The sequence below is a fragment of the Micropterus dolomieu genome, linkage group LG13 (genome assembly GCF_021292245.1).
Source record: "Micropterus dolomieu isolate WLL.071019.BEF.003 ecotype Adirondacks linkage group LG13, ASM2129224v1, whole genome shotgun sequence".
NCBI classification, from domain to species: domain Eukaryota; kingdom Metazoa; phylum Chordata; class Actinopteri; order Centrarchiformes; family Centrarchidae; genus Micropterus; species Micropterus dolomieu.
Genome location: NC_060162.1, coordinates 25,779,669 through 25,793,641, shown reverse-complemented (window position 1 = coordinate 25,793,641; position 13,973 = coordinate 25,779,669). Strand labels below are relative to the sequence as shown.

At 40.3% G+C, this 13,973-nt stretch overlaps 1 protein-coding gene and 1 long non-coding RNA gene across 5 annotated transcripts in view; one reads left to right on the top strand and one right to left on the bottom strand.

Moving 5' to 3' along the window:
- Window positions 1-13,973, top strand: part of LOC123981413 (transcription factor 4-like) — a 245,674-nt gene that overhangs the window by 166,695 nt on the left and 65,006 nt on the right. The window lies entirely within an intron of this gene.
- Window positions 10,824-13,973, bottom strand: part of LOC123981414 — a 27,790-nt gene continuing 24,640 nt past the window's right edge. The window contains exons 3-4 of one of the 2 annotated variants that reach the window (XR_006827758.1): window positions 11,913-12,051; window positions 10,824-11,388 (exon numbers count right to left, since the gene is read on the bottom strand). This is a non-coding gene — a long non-coding RNA (uncharacterized LOC123981414). Of the gene's footprint in view, window positions 11,493-11,912; window positions 12,052-13,973 lie in introns of both variants that reach the window. The other variant, XR_006827759.1, reaches the window with a different exon arrangement.

Below are 13,973 nucleotides of genomic sequence, written 5' to 3'. Positions count from 1 at the left end.
TTTGAAAATTTACACCAGTGGCTGGACTGAATTTGTTTCTTTTGAACTGCACTTCAGTCATGCTAGATGCCATTTTGGCTTTGGTTTGAATGAATTCAAAAAAATGGAACATCAGTACTTTTTAACTAAGGCTATAAAACAACATACTAAATATGTGGGGCTACTGTGTGGATGCTGCTGTTTTGTGATTAGGCTCCTGTTATTAAATTTAGGATAAAAGGATAAAAATATTTGAATATTTTTTAAACATCTGATTGTATTGCAAGAAGTAACGACGCGTTTGTAGCACAGGATTTATTCAGTGCTTCAGTTTGAGTTCCTACTCACCCGGCTTCTCTTTCATAAAACATAACAATACCCCAGCTGGGCTTTTATGTCCTGCACTGTTGCAAAACATTGTCTGTACTACATTATCACTTCAGCTCTTATTTCGTTGTGCTGTGATTGTCTCTCCTGTATGATTCTTCTGTGTTCAGGGGTATTTGGTTTCTCTGCCGTGTGGCTGCTGTTGCTCAGACCTCACTAGGAACAGTGGTGATTTTCAGTGGCTGATTTGATGTTTTCTGTGTGTGTGTGTGTGTGTGTGTGTGTGTGTGTGTGTGTGTGTGTGTGCTAAAGCCTGTTCTCATATATACTAAGCACAAGCTTCACAGCAAAGTAAGTAAGTTAACATTTTTGGCAAGACAATAAAGAAAAGCTGTGTGTGTGGGTGTGTGTGTGTGTGTGTGTGTGTGTGTGTGCAGTAACACTCCAAAACAGTGCTGACACACTTGTTCACAGTAGAGCCCCTCTGCACAAGGCGAACACACACACATACATAATACCTACCCAGTCTTCATTATCAAAGTGGAAAATGGGGCTGTTGCCGTTTTGTTAAGTGTGTGTGTTTGTGTGTGTGTGTGTGTGTGTGTGTGTGTGTGTGTGTGTGTGTGTGTTTTAGTGGGTCAGTCATGCTGTGGTGAGCTGTTAGGGAGGCTGCATGGACTCGCTGATAAACACTGGACAGCTGTCACACTTTAAACAACAAGACAACAAAACTGTAACGCAGTGCAGCGGAGTACAGCTCAATGGCAGTTAGCGGTGTGTTTTAGCTCAGACAGCTAACACATATTCTGTTAGCGGTTTAGCTTTGGTGGCCGTGACAGTTTACGTGAGGATCATGCAAATCGGCGCTCAGTGAGAGAGGTGGAAGAGCGTTTCATGTGTTTGATGCTGGTGGCCCTTAAATAGTGCCTTAAGGTGCGGCCATGTTTATGAAGTGTCCACTTTAAATTCACTGATGTAGCATTCATGATTTCATAAGAGGGATTTTGCTGATAGAGCTCAGGATTCTAGAGATAAAAAAATAACAATAGTTTGAAAGCAGCTGACTGATATCTTCAATGTGACACATTTTTTTGCACTAACCTTAACCAAGTGTAGGTTTAGTTCCCTAACTCATGTCTGCACATCTTCAAAAATGTAAACACTCGTAAATTCCCTTTTATAAATATTGTGTTGTAAACTTGTCTTTATTTGAATTTAGAATTGAAGAATTAATAATGCTTCAGTTCTTTTTTTGTTGTTCCTGGTTTCTTTAGCTGCACAATCAGGATTTCTAGATCCAACAAAATATACACCGACCTCATCTAAATCCTACTACTTAGCTGTATCTCGAACTTTAAATAGATGTTGCCTAATCTGCCTAATCTTACCATGCTGTTTGCCAACATCATTCAAAAAATATTTTTTTTCGTATTTGGCTTTCACATGTCTACATCTAACTGTCTTACATCTGCAGACACCTTTGTGGTTGAATAATGTTTACAGTTTCTTTAGTGTGATTGATCTGTAATATGTTGAAGGAAAATGTCTTCCCTTCACAGCAAAGTTGTTAAAAAAGAACATTAGTTGTTTGGGCATTCATTTTAGTGTAGGGAACACACAACCCCTGCAGTGTTAGCACCTTGCTCCATGTTGGACTGACTGACTTTTGAATAACACAAGAGGAAAACATGACGTATTTTTATTTTTGTGGAGCAAATAACACAATTTATCATGTTGAAGTGGGCTTGTATCTGTGTAGGACAGGATATTTAAAAGGCCTTCATGCACAAACACACACACACACACACACACACACACACTGGGGTACGATCGGCGGCGTGCCACGCAGAGAGGACCGTTGGTTTGATGCCCATTTTGTCCTGCGCTGGCACTGCCAGGCTGCATTGAAAATAGGTCAGACACACACACTCAAATACACACACACATAATAACAGAGCCTAAAAACCAGTTTGGGGCTCCATATCCTGCTGTCACCGTATTAATGCTTGACACTGCATCCTCTGAACAAAAATATAAAGCTTTTTAAATCTATCTATCTATCTATCTATAAGAAACGCTTGTACTTGTGATCAAACATCTGGGCAACAGGACACTGCCTGTTTTCACTCTCCATCCATCTAGATTTGTTTTATGCTGCTGTTTGTACTCAAATGCATCTCCAGCCAACAGCACTGCTCCCTCTCACACACAGACACATCCATCAATAACCATGGTGATAGATGCTCACCAGCTTCCATACAGTGCTCGTGTTCAAATAAGTGGCTATACCTGCTCATAGCAAAAAGAAAGAAAGAAAGAAAGGAAGAAAGAAAGAAAGAAAGAAAGAAAGCGGAAGTATGAGTCAAAGACAACAAAGAGAAATAAAGTACATAAAGAAAGAACAAACAGAAAAGAATTCTGCAGCTCTGGAGTGCTGAAGTAATCAGCTCTTTGATCTAGTTCCTTTATTATTCCAGTGTGGGCCAAATAATGCAGTCCTGATTGTGTTGCTGGCAACCAGCGAGCTTCCATATGTTGGCTATTAGAGGCTCTTACCGGCTGCGTCTCCACACTGCTGCTGAAAACGGCTTCTTCTGTGGTGGTTTTTGAGGGGTCACAGGTTCAGGTTGAGGCAGGGGAAATTTTAAATGAATTTATTTTCTTACTGACAGTAGTTCTGCTCATAAGAGCCATTTTACGTTAAGGGAGACGTAGATAAGGGAAAGGTAAGGTAAAACAATTCTTTTAAAATGCATTCAAACAGAAGGTGTTTTTTGAGTCAATAACACATATGGTGAGTTGTATTCATTGCGTTGTCATCAAAGCAGATAAAATCTCCAAATGCCATTTCTGGGAGTTCAAACTGGAGCTTGGAAATTGTAAAGCTGACTCCCCTCTGTTTGATGATGCCATGTTGAAGACTTTCTGACTGTACCCCCCAGCTGGATGAAGCCAAGTTCAGCTCTCCGTGTCACACTCCATGGTGTGTGAGCTAGCCTCGCACACCCTCTTCAGTCCCTCCACTCCCACTCAACACATTTGGTTGATTTTTGAAAGTGTGTAGGACGCGGGGACAGATTGAAAGTCAGTGTTTTATTTTTTAGAGACTTGGAGAACTTAAGAGATTAGTTTCCCTTCTCTGCGGGTGGATTAAACTTGATGCAAGGAGTTATGTCAGTTTTATGGTAGTCCCATAGTACATATCTACGGAGTAGCACCACCACAACACCAGATCAATGTCTTTCATGCGATCAGCCTCAATTGTGCTTTAACTGTATTCTCCACCATATTTACATTCACTTTGTGAGAGAGCGACAATGGGAAGGTTGGTTTGTCATGACTCATTACTGTAAAGAGGGATGTTGCTGTCTAATCACTGTGTTTATGTCCTTGTGTGTGCTACTTTTACTGTAGCAAACACTTTTAGTTGTGTGTTTGAGAGGGATGCAACGTTTTAATGCACTTTCTGTAACTCACCTCGGACAAAAGCTTCTGCCAAATGAATGTAATTTAACGCGGTGATCATGGTGAGCAGAAAGTTCGTGGCGGACATGGTTTTGGTAGACTTGCGTTACTGAGCGGATCACTGTGCCTTTCTTCAACTTGCTTAAGGTTGTTTCTCCACCACCCTGAGAAACTCAGAGTAGAAGACACGAGCAGCCCAAGCTCACCACAGTTCTTGCAGTTTCTCATTTATCTTGATTCCCAATTATTCAATATCTTGACTTTCCTTCTAGTACCACCATCTGGCTGAAAACTAGCTGGCTGGTTGTTGAAATATACTCCTGCTCCTAAGAGGGGGAACCCTTTAAATTAAAATGACCCCAATACCTTTCATCCAGTGCCATCTCCTGGACAAACTTTACATTTTTAGCTTTGCTAAGAATAGCTAATTATCAGTATGTTATATTTTTTTTTATCCATTCATTATTTTTTAGCCACAGACAGAAAGAAAAAATGACAGTAGAGGCAGGGGGGCAGTTTTCAGGCCGAGTGGAAACTGAACCAGAGTGCAGTCAGTCAGTCCACACAGGAGGCCGATACTCTAATCCTTATTAGAGTATTTTTATGGATGACCAGGCTGAACGGGATCGGAGTCAGATGTTCAGAGGAACCGTCCGCTTCATTTGAACCAGTCAAGGTGGGCTTGATTTACGCTGCCAGGCTCTTGGAACAACCTCTGAAGCCGTAACATCTCTGGAGAAATAAGAGCAGAGAGCGCTCTGCATCCTCTGGCTTCTATTTACTGATTTCATGTTGCTCTTTTCTGCCACATATTTTCTGCATCAGCTTGAATTTCATTCTTTGTGAATTTGAACTGGGATCAAACAGAAGTACAGTGTTTGAAACTGGTGCATTGTGATAAAGCAAAGAAAAGGATGCACAAATTTAGATCAGATAATACAAACAACTTTAGAAAACATTTCCCACAAACAGACTGTCCCATCTGTGGGACTCTGAGGTCTCTGTTTGCATTTGTAACTCCATCTCAGATCATTTTATTGTGGTTAATCCTTTCTTTCTCTTGTTTTTAGCCACCTTAATTAGATTTTAAAGTTACTTGTGCATTTTGTGGATTATAGCTTGAGCGTGACATGCAAAATGAATTTTCATTTGAAAAGAAAGACTTATCTTCCTTAAATTATTCAGCCAAAGTTAATTTATCATAGTTATTTTTTCTAGATATGGTGAGAATGGGCAGACGTTCAAGTCCTTGATCCCTTCCCAAAATCATTAAAAACAACTTTCTCTTGACTTCATACTCATTTAAGTATAACACACTTTCTTCTTTTTTGCCCCACTCACTCCAGTCATAGAAACCTGTTTGTCAGTTCCCTGGTTTATCCAAACCTTCTGGCCTGTCAACACAATAAATCTGAGCTGGAATACTGTACCTTTAAATTCATTCTACATGGACATGGTATGGAGATGGTATAAAGAGATCTGCTGATGTAACACAGTGACTGGGTGGTCTAATGGCTGCACAGCCTCTGTTAGCATGAAGAAGTCAAGGGTTGAAATCCCTGCAAGCAAAAATGACGAATATGAAGGATTAAGTTTGTTAATGCTTGTTGGTGGATTTAGTGCTGTGATGATCTCTTCTAACTGTTGGTGTATTCTGCTTTTATTGTCAAACCATAATGAAGACAGGAAAAAAGGAGAACATGTACTTTATAAGCCGGACATGTTTTGATTTAAATGAAAATGACTATGATCCTTCAACTCAACTTTAGAAGTTGAAGCTGACTCTGTTGGATATTTATAACATTATAAATTACAATAGTAACAATTGTTTGATACTGACTGAATTTTAAAGTGTAGTTTTTAAACTTAGTTTTATCTGATAAAATCTGGTTTTGTTTTTTAACACAGTAAAGATTTGGTTTTATGTAAATGTGTGTTTTTAACTTATACAGTGAAGTTTAGTTTTACCTTCAAACTCTGCTTTAGTTTTATCTAATAAACTACAGATTGGTTTTATTTGTTCTAACTATAATTTGGTGTTAAACAATGAAGGTTAAAATTTAGTTTTTCTTCAGACTCTGAATGATGCAACCTGAAGCAGGTGAACGGTGTTTCTGGTCCTCACTCACACCCCGTGGCAGCCATCTTAGTGTTTGGTTTGGTTTGGTGCATGTGCCGGATGCTACGGTTGCCATGTTATGTTGCTGTGGTGAATGACACCCGGGCACCCATCGCCAGCTTGCATCACCGTGGCAACGGGATAACTGTGACCCAGCATCCCACCGGCAGCCGTGCTCTCTGCTCCCCACTCTCCGTCTGCACCCTCTTCAATAATTAACATGGCACGGCAGCCATCTTAGCTTTTGGCTCGGTTTAGGTGCCTGCCGGCGTGTTGCCTCGGCAACAGGGTCCCTTCAACCCAGCACTGTGATGTTGGTCGTGTTTTAACACTTCAACTTTCTGAGTTGGAATCCACAAATCTGCTTCAAATGTCATAGCAGCCATCTTAGAAAAGGTGATGGAGACGGTGAAGACAAACCAGGATGAGACGCACACTCACACACGTCAGAGCTGCCTGAAATTTACCCACATATGTTTAGACAACATTTGATCACAAAACTGTCCTGATTTAAGAATTAAAGCTAAAATATCAACTTTTTGAAGCCTTTTTGTATTGACTTCAGTTAACACAGAGTTTGTTGTTTACAGCAGCTTAGCAGGGCCTTGTGAATCCAAGGTGACGCACACATGTTGAGCTCATGAGCTTCATGACTGTGTCATTAGTTTAATTTATTTACACATTGATTATTTATTTATGGAGCTCTAGTTGATTGAAAAGGGTCAGTGTGGATGACAAAGTTAAAAAAAATCATACAGAAAAACTGCATGAAAAAAAACAGAATGGAATAAAACACAGAAATTGCCCTCAAACACAACCAATAAATGTGACCCCCTGCAAAGCTTCAAAGTTCATCCCTGCTGAAATAAAAATCTGCATTAACAAACGTAGGTCAAACGTCAAGTGATTACAGGAATCCAACAAAATTATAAACACCACAGACGAAGAGATGATAATAAATATCATCCTCTCTCTCTCTCTCTCTCTCTCTCTCTTAGGCCATAAATATTCACTGAACTTACTAGATGTGTGCACACTTGCTGCCTCCTACACTCTTGTTCTCGCCCTGACAGCTCGGCTGCCGCAGAGAGCAGAGGTCTCATTGGCCGCGTGCCCTGCAACGGGCGTTTTGATTGGCTGTCGGGCCGGCTGCCATCATGACAGCTGAGCGAACACATTTGTGTGTGTGTGTGTGTGTGTGTGTGTGTGTGTGTGTGTGTGTGGCGAGTGTGTTTGTCATGGTGGCAGCAAACAACCAATCAAAATGCTCAGCCTTTCTTGGTGTTTGTCTTTTTCTTTTCTTCTTCTACATCTTTGTCACAAGATGATTACCTACAGGTTCTTCTTTCTCCCCCTTTGTAGAAATTCGATAAAAGGCTCTATGAAATCAAACCTGTTTCTGTCTCTTGGAGGCTCCCAACCTTGGGGTCTGGACTCCTCAAGGGGTCTCAAGACAAATCTGAGAGGACACAAGATGATTAGTTATATTCATCTTCTTCTGACTTTTCTTTAATTTGGGCTTTTTCTCACGAAGCATTGAATACTTTTAGCTCTTTAGGCCTCTAAAATCTAATTAATCTAATCAGTGAGTATGCATTGCTTCGTTGTAAGGGACCACAAGCCAAAAAGGTTGTGAACCACTTTTTAAAACCAATGGAACAATGGTCTATCACTGGAGTTATTTATTTTTAGTACAGCGCAAAGAAAAGTCCTCTCCATGTGCATATTTTCACCTTGTTTGGATTTGCTAAGTCGTCAATAAGGAAGTAACCAGGTCAGTTTAAGGGAAGTTGTAACAGTGCTTGCGGTTTGGTTAGATTTAGGCACATGCATGACTTGGTTTAGGTCAGTGAAAGATAATGGTTTGAGTAAAAAGAAAGAATTGGTTAATGCTAATGCAACAGTTGGTACAGTAATGTTGTCCATTAACCGCAGGGTTGGCAGTTCAGTCCTCAGTCTGTACACATACAAGTGTCCGTGAACAACTGATGGTTTTGCCAGCACCTTGAATGGTAGCAACCGGTGTGTGTGTGTGTGTGTGTGTGTGTGTGTGTGTGTCTAAATGAGAAACAAATTGTAAAGTGCTTTATAAATCTAATCACTATTTAGGGACAAGTACTGCTCTTTCACTTCCCCCACACAGATTTTTTCCGGAGATTGAACTGACGACTTTTCTGTCACAGTACTCTGTGTGTGTGAATGTATGATCGACAGCCCTCTATAAAAAAAAAAGTCCCATAGAAATGTTGGCTTGTGTTTCTCTCTGAAACTTAGAGATTGTTCTTAATTACTTCTTCAGTTGATCATTTATGAAACCGCTTAATGAGCTCCCAGACAGCCGACTGGCTCAACACCAAGTCTTTTCCTATGCGGTGTGTTTTTTTTTCTTGTCGTTTTTCTTTCCTGTCGTCTCAGCAGGGTGTGGGTTAGAATTCCTGATTAACCCAGCACCTGCTCTGTCACAGTGCCTTGAGCATGACACTGAATCCATATAAGCTGCAGGTGGTTGACCTTTGACCTCCGACCTCCCAAGGAAAGTGGCTGGAGGAACCGCACAACAAGCGTCCCGTAAAAAGGACTCTTTCTCTCTCTCACACATATAAACATAAACTTTCTTGGTGTCCTCGTGTGTTTCAGGCCAAACTGGAACAGGCGAAAGAGATGATTTATATGGGACTCTCTTAGTGTGGATGCAGACTTTTTCTGTGTGTGTGTGTGTGTGTGTGTGTGTGTGTGTGTGTTTCAATGTTGGATAAGACATGGGGTGTGTACAACATGGACTTGCATATCTGTAAGGTCAAAAACTACAAGATAGCAAAAATCCTTCAGATTGGTACCATTTTCTTGTATTTGTAAAAATGCTGTCTCAGGAGGTGTCTAACAGGACAGCGATGCTGTTGGAAACGGATCAAACATACCCACCAACATTACTCATAAATCTGTGCGCGGTAGTGGTAGCTCATGAAAAATGGACAAGATGGTGGACAAACAAGCAGAAATTTGTCTACAAATTAAAAGTTTTTAGTAGTTTTTTCGCTTCAATTTTTGAAAAGTTAGCGAGACCTAAACACTGAACTACCATATTAGCCCATGACTGTAACCAACCAAGTGTGTTTGGTGTGATTTCTAAGGCTTCTGTTAGCCATTTGCCTGTTCAATAGCTAGCTAGCTGATGCTAAGGCTAGTGACTGACAGCCAGAAGAGACGCTAGATGGCATGCTGACGTCACACGTTGCCCTAAATGCTTCCCTAAAAGGCTGTTCGAAACTAATGTTCATAGAGATGCCTTCACTCGAAAAGAATGCCTGAGGCAGCGAGGCAACTGCCTTCTGTTTCAAACACTGCCTGTATGTTGTTGGTCATTTGTGCTTTTTATGTGTATTTATATATACACTTATGTTTTCACTTACTTGTATGTGTAACTTGTGTGTTTATTGTTCAGCTTAATTGTTGTTGTTTTTAGCTGTGTTTTTCTCTATCGTCCTCATAATTTGTTTCTAGAACTGTGAATAAAGAGTAATGAAAAACCTGATGTTTAGCTTAGCTAATACTGGAAGCAGGGAGAAGCTAGTAGAAGCTAGCAGGGAGAACTCTATGAAAAGAGAAAAATGCCACCTTCTTATAGCAATCTGTCTGAATACATGTGGTACCTTGTTTATTGAACAGTGCTAGAAATAGAAATGTGAAAAATAGACATAGTGATTTTAGCAGCAGTCAGCGCTATTTGTTGTCAAACATCTTCTGGATATATTGCTGCATTTGGTTTTAGGATAAAGATTAGAATTCACTTTAAATTTTAAAGAACACAGACAGTGAAGGTCTTCATAAGAATAGTAATACAGAGCAGTTTGTACATCTGTCTTCTTTTTATATCTATGTTTGTGCATAAACAGGCCTCCGTGTGTGTGTCTGTGTGTGAATGTGTCTTAAAGTGTGTTTTTTTATTTTTCTGTATCTTCCCAATTCATCCTGTGTTGGTCGAGGCGGTTCTCTCACTAACGATTGCTGGCAGTCGGCAGCATGTGGCAGTAATTAAATCAAAGGAAATTCGTGAAAAAGAGAGAGGGGGGAAAAACGTGTGGTGACTTTGCCAGAAAGTCCTGGTGATTGAAAGGAAAATGGGAGGCTAATAAAACGAGTTTGGAAGAGACTCGTAAAGAGCCGTCACCTGTGGAGAAATGTTTTTGTTCTCCGGAATGAAAAGCTGCACACAATCACACACACAGATAGTTTACACAACTTTGTATGTACACACGCGTGACGGTTCTCACGTGTACTGACAGACGTGCACAAACCGCCTTATTATTCACTTGCACAGATGGGGAAAGCATGCAGACACACACACACACACGCAGAGGTGAGACTCTGCATAAACACATCCAGAAGATACCTATATTATTATTATTGTTGTTGTTGTTGATAATAATAATAAAGCAGTGTCAGAAAAAATATATGTATGTATGTATATATGTATTTTGAAATGTAAAAACAAATGGCACTATCTTTTGGTGAAATTTAAAAAAACAAGAAATAAAATTAGGAGATTAGAATGTTGGAAAATTTTATGAAAGATAATGCTGTCACTAGGAAATGATATGAAAAGATGTATCTTCCATAGGATTCATGGTGAAGAGAATTCACTGGTGTGTGTGTGTGTGTGTGTGTGTGTGTGTGTGTGTGTGTGGGCACGCAGTTATGGAGCCCTCAGTGCTCTGAAAAGCCACAGTGCGATTTGTTATTTCCTTCCTCTGATGGGTATTTCTCGTCTCAGACACACACACACACACTCAGTCCCAGACCTCTGGCTATTTCCTGTGTCAGGGGGAACATTATAAAGCCACATTACGTTCACTATGAGCTTCCATATTCCTCCATCGCTGAAATCATCCTGTGTGTGTGTGTGTGTGTGTGTGTGTGTGTGAGGAGAGCCTACTCAATTTCCCAAGAAAAGAGATGTGAAAGGCTATGATATTATACACAAACATACACATACACACATACAGTAGATTAGTTTGTTTGTTTTTCAGACTGGATGAAACATTTGAAGAAAGAAATGTGCAGATGAGCTGCAGTATTGATTGTTGATCAGTAAATGATACCGTAGAGGTGGCAGGTCAGACTCATATGAATCTTTTCTGATGGCAGTTTTGGAGCGTAACATCAACTCAATTCAAATGTATCCACACATCCCTGAATGGATCATCAGCTCTCTGTTCTTTCATCTGGGTGTTCGTGACGGTTCTTTATAAAAGTCTGGTTTGAGCTGGTCAAATGGAGGAATGTGTTGCTGCTCCTGGGATTTGTTCTGCTGTGTTCATAATCGATTCCAAACCATCTGTCACTGTGAGAATATCCTGCTGTTGGTTCATGAAAATGCTCCAGTCAGGTCCAGAAATGGAATCCAGAATGTTCTGTCCTCTTCACCCCATTATTGTGTGTTTTAGTTTTGTATATTGATTGATAGACTGGTTCCAGACCTACACCTCTTTGTTTGGTTCCTCAATTCAAACAGATTGGCGAAACGGTCAAACAATCAGAGCAGAGTGTCCAGGATTAAGAATGGGGTGTCATCTTCCCATACAGTTAACTAGCAGCTACCTAGCTACAGTTATGAAAAACAAGAAAAATGGCGAATGAGATGGTCCCAGCTGTAAGTCCCCGTACAGAAATAACAACTCTGTTGTTTGGTCAATGTGAAAACCTATAAGTTGACCCCTAGCAACACTACCGCATCTTCAGTGTAAACGTCACTCTGAATGAATGAAGTCAAACATATAGCAATTCATCCTGATTATCAGGCAGAGTGAGAGCATTAAAAAGACGTTGGTGGACAGTAGAACATTGGTTAAAACACTGGGCCGTACCTTCCTAAATGAATTAAACAGGAGTCAGGAGACAGACAGAGACTGATGGGAGAAAAAGAACATCAAAAGCCAGACAATCTAGTGTGTGTGTGAGAGAGAGAGAGAGAGAGAGAGAGAGAGAGAGAGAGAGAGAGCAGTCCAAGTCAGTGTGGTTCTACCTCGTTCTAGTTGCTCCAGTGTATTAGTCCAGTCCTTTTTTGTGAGGGTGTGTTCAATTTGATGGAGGGGGCAGAGTTAGCTGGGTGGCTGCACATCAGAGTCAGACAGCGTCCGTGCTGTGAAACAAACGCCCCTGTACTGGAATGGATGAAAAACTCAAATTAGTGAAAGTTATTTCACATCTGCACATTTTCACACACACACTATACAGCTACACTAACACGCTTCTATGTTACACTCTCAGACACACTCAATCCACTCTAAAATACATATAGACAAGGGCACAGAAAGCACACATGCATACACACAGTCTTAGAGTTAATTCAGTGTAATTAGTGGTCAATTAAAGCGCAGTGGCTTCCCTGGCTGTCTGACTCTTTGATGTTGTGACTCCTGGCGAGACCAGACGCCATCTTGAATTCATTTACAGGCCGCAGTGTAAACAAGCCACACTACTGGACCGTCTGCTTCTTCTTCTCTTGTACTGCTTCTTTTCTTTAATTTCATTTTTACTGATTTGTTTATTTTTCTTCAATTTGCAGTTGAACTTTGCTTTGTGCAGATGTGGCTTCTTCTCCTCACCTTCTTTTTTCTTCTTCATTGGTGCATTTTATTTTTAGCACTTTTCACCTGATCTTTTGATCTTTCCTCTCTTTATTTTCTTATTTTTCTCTACCTATTATTCTTTCCTTTATATTATATTTTGTTTCATTTATCTTGTTTAATTTCTTTCTTTCTTTCTTCCATTTCCCTAACTCTACCAAATAAGCTGTGGAATGGAAAACATGGCTATATAAAAGTTTAGAAAATGGAAAGATTTCTTCAAATCTATTTTTGATTTTTACTGGTTCTAGACTTGGTCGGCTTCCTACTATTTGTGGTTTGACTTCAGTTTCTTTACTTTTGTGTAAATGCAGTAAAAGTATCTTTGTATTATATCATATTGTACTGTCTATATATTCATTTAATGAGCCTGAAGAACAATTTCCAGCGTTGGTTAGACAAGTAATATTTTTCTATGGTCTTCCATTCTGCTCTGTTCTTTGTGGTTCAGGACTGTTGCTAGCTCTATAAAATCGAGTCATTTTAAGATTAGAAGTAAAAAAAAAAAAAAAAAAACATACTCTGTGTCTGACTATGTCTTTCCTGGAAACCATCACTAGTAGCACTGAGGAAAAACATGAACATCCTTGCAGTTGGTTGTGATGTCGACTGAGCTGAAGCAGATTCAGCAGTTTGACTCACTGAGGGTCACAAACTGAGGTCAGCAGTATGAAAAGGACAGAAATCAATGAGAAACTCTCACATACAACAAGTTACAGCAGGAAAGTGTTTGTGACTGAAGCTGCTAACTGGGTTACTGCTGATGGAGAAAAGCAGTGAATTATAGATAAACAGTCTGCTGCCTGAGAGGAGAGGAGAGGAAGTGAGGGAACAAGAGAGGAGACAAGCGAGTATAGATAAACACATCCTTCATTACAAATTAATGGAAACTTAATTTGTAAAATTAATCTGTAAAAGAAAAGGCATCATGAATGTGTGTGTGTGTGTGTGTGTGTGTGCGTGTGTGTGTGTGTGTGTGTGTGTGTGTGTGTGTGTGTGTGTAAGTCATGAATCACCATTTTCCTCCCTGAAGTATTCTTCTATGCACACACACTCAGACCAATTCATCTTTTTTCCTTTTCTCTGTTACATACTCCTCATTCTTAAGTGTCACACACACACACACACACATACACACACACTTTTTTAATGCAAAACAATTCACAGCCGCTCACACTCACTCATGTGTCACACACCTCTCATTTACTCTCTCTCTCTCTTTGCCCGGCCCCCCAGTGTTTTCTGTCTGAGTAACTCGACCCCCCTTCAGTCACAGGTGCACCACGCTATGACACACACACACCACACACACACACGCACACACACTCACGAACACACATGCTGAGTCCACTTGTCTTCACATAGGGGGCTCTAATCATGCCACAGGAAGCTTGAACTCCACAGGGAGTGTGTGTGTGTGTGTGTGTGTGTGTGTGTGTGTGTGTGTGTGTGTGTGT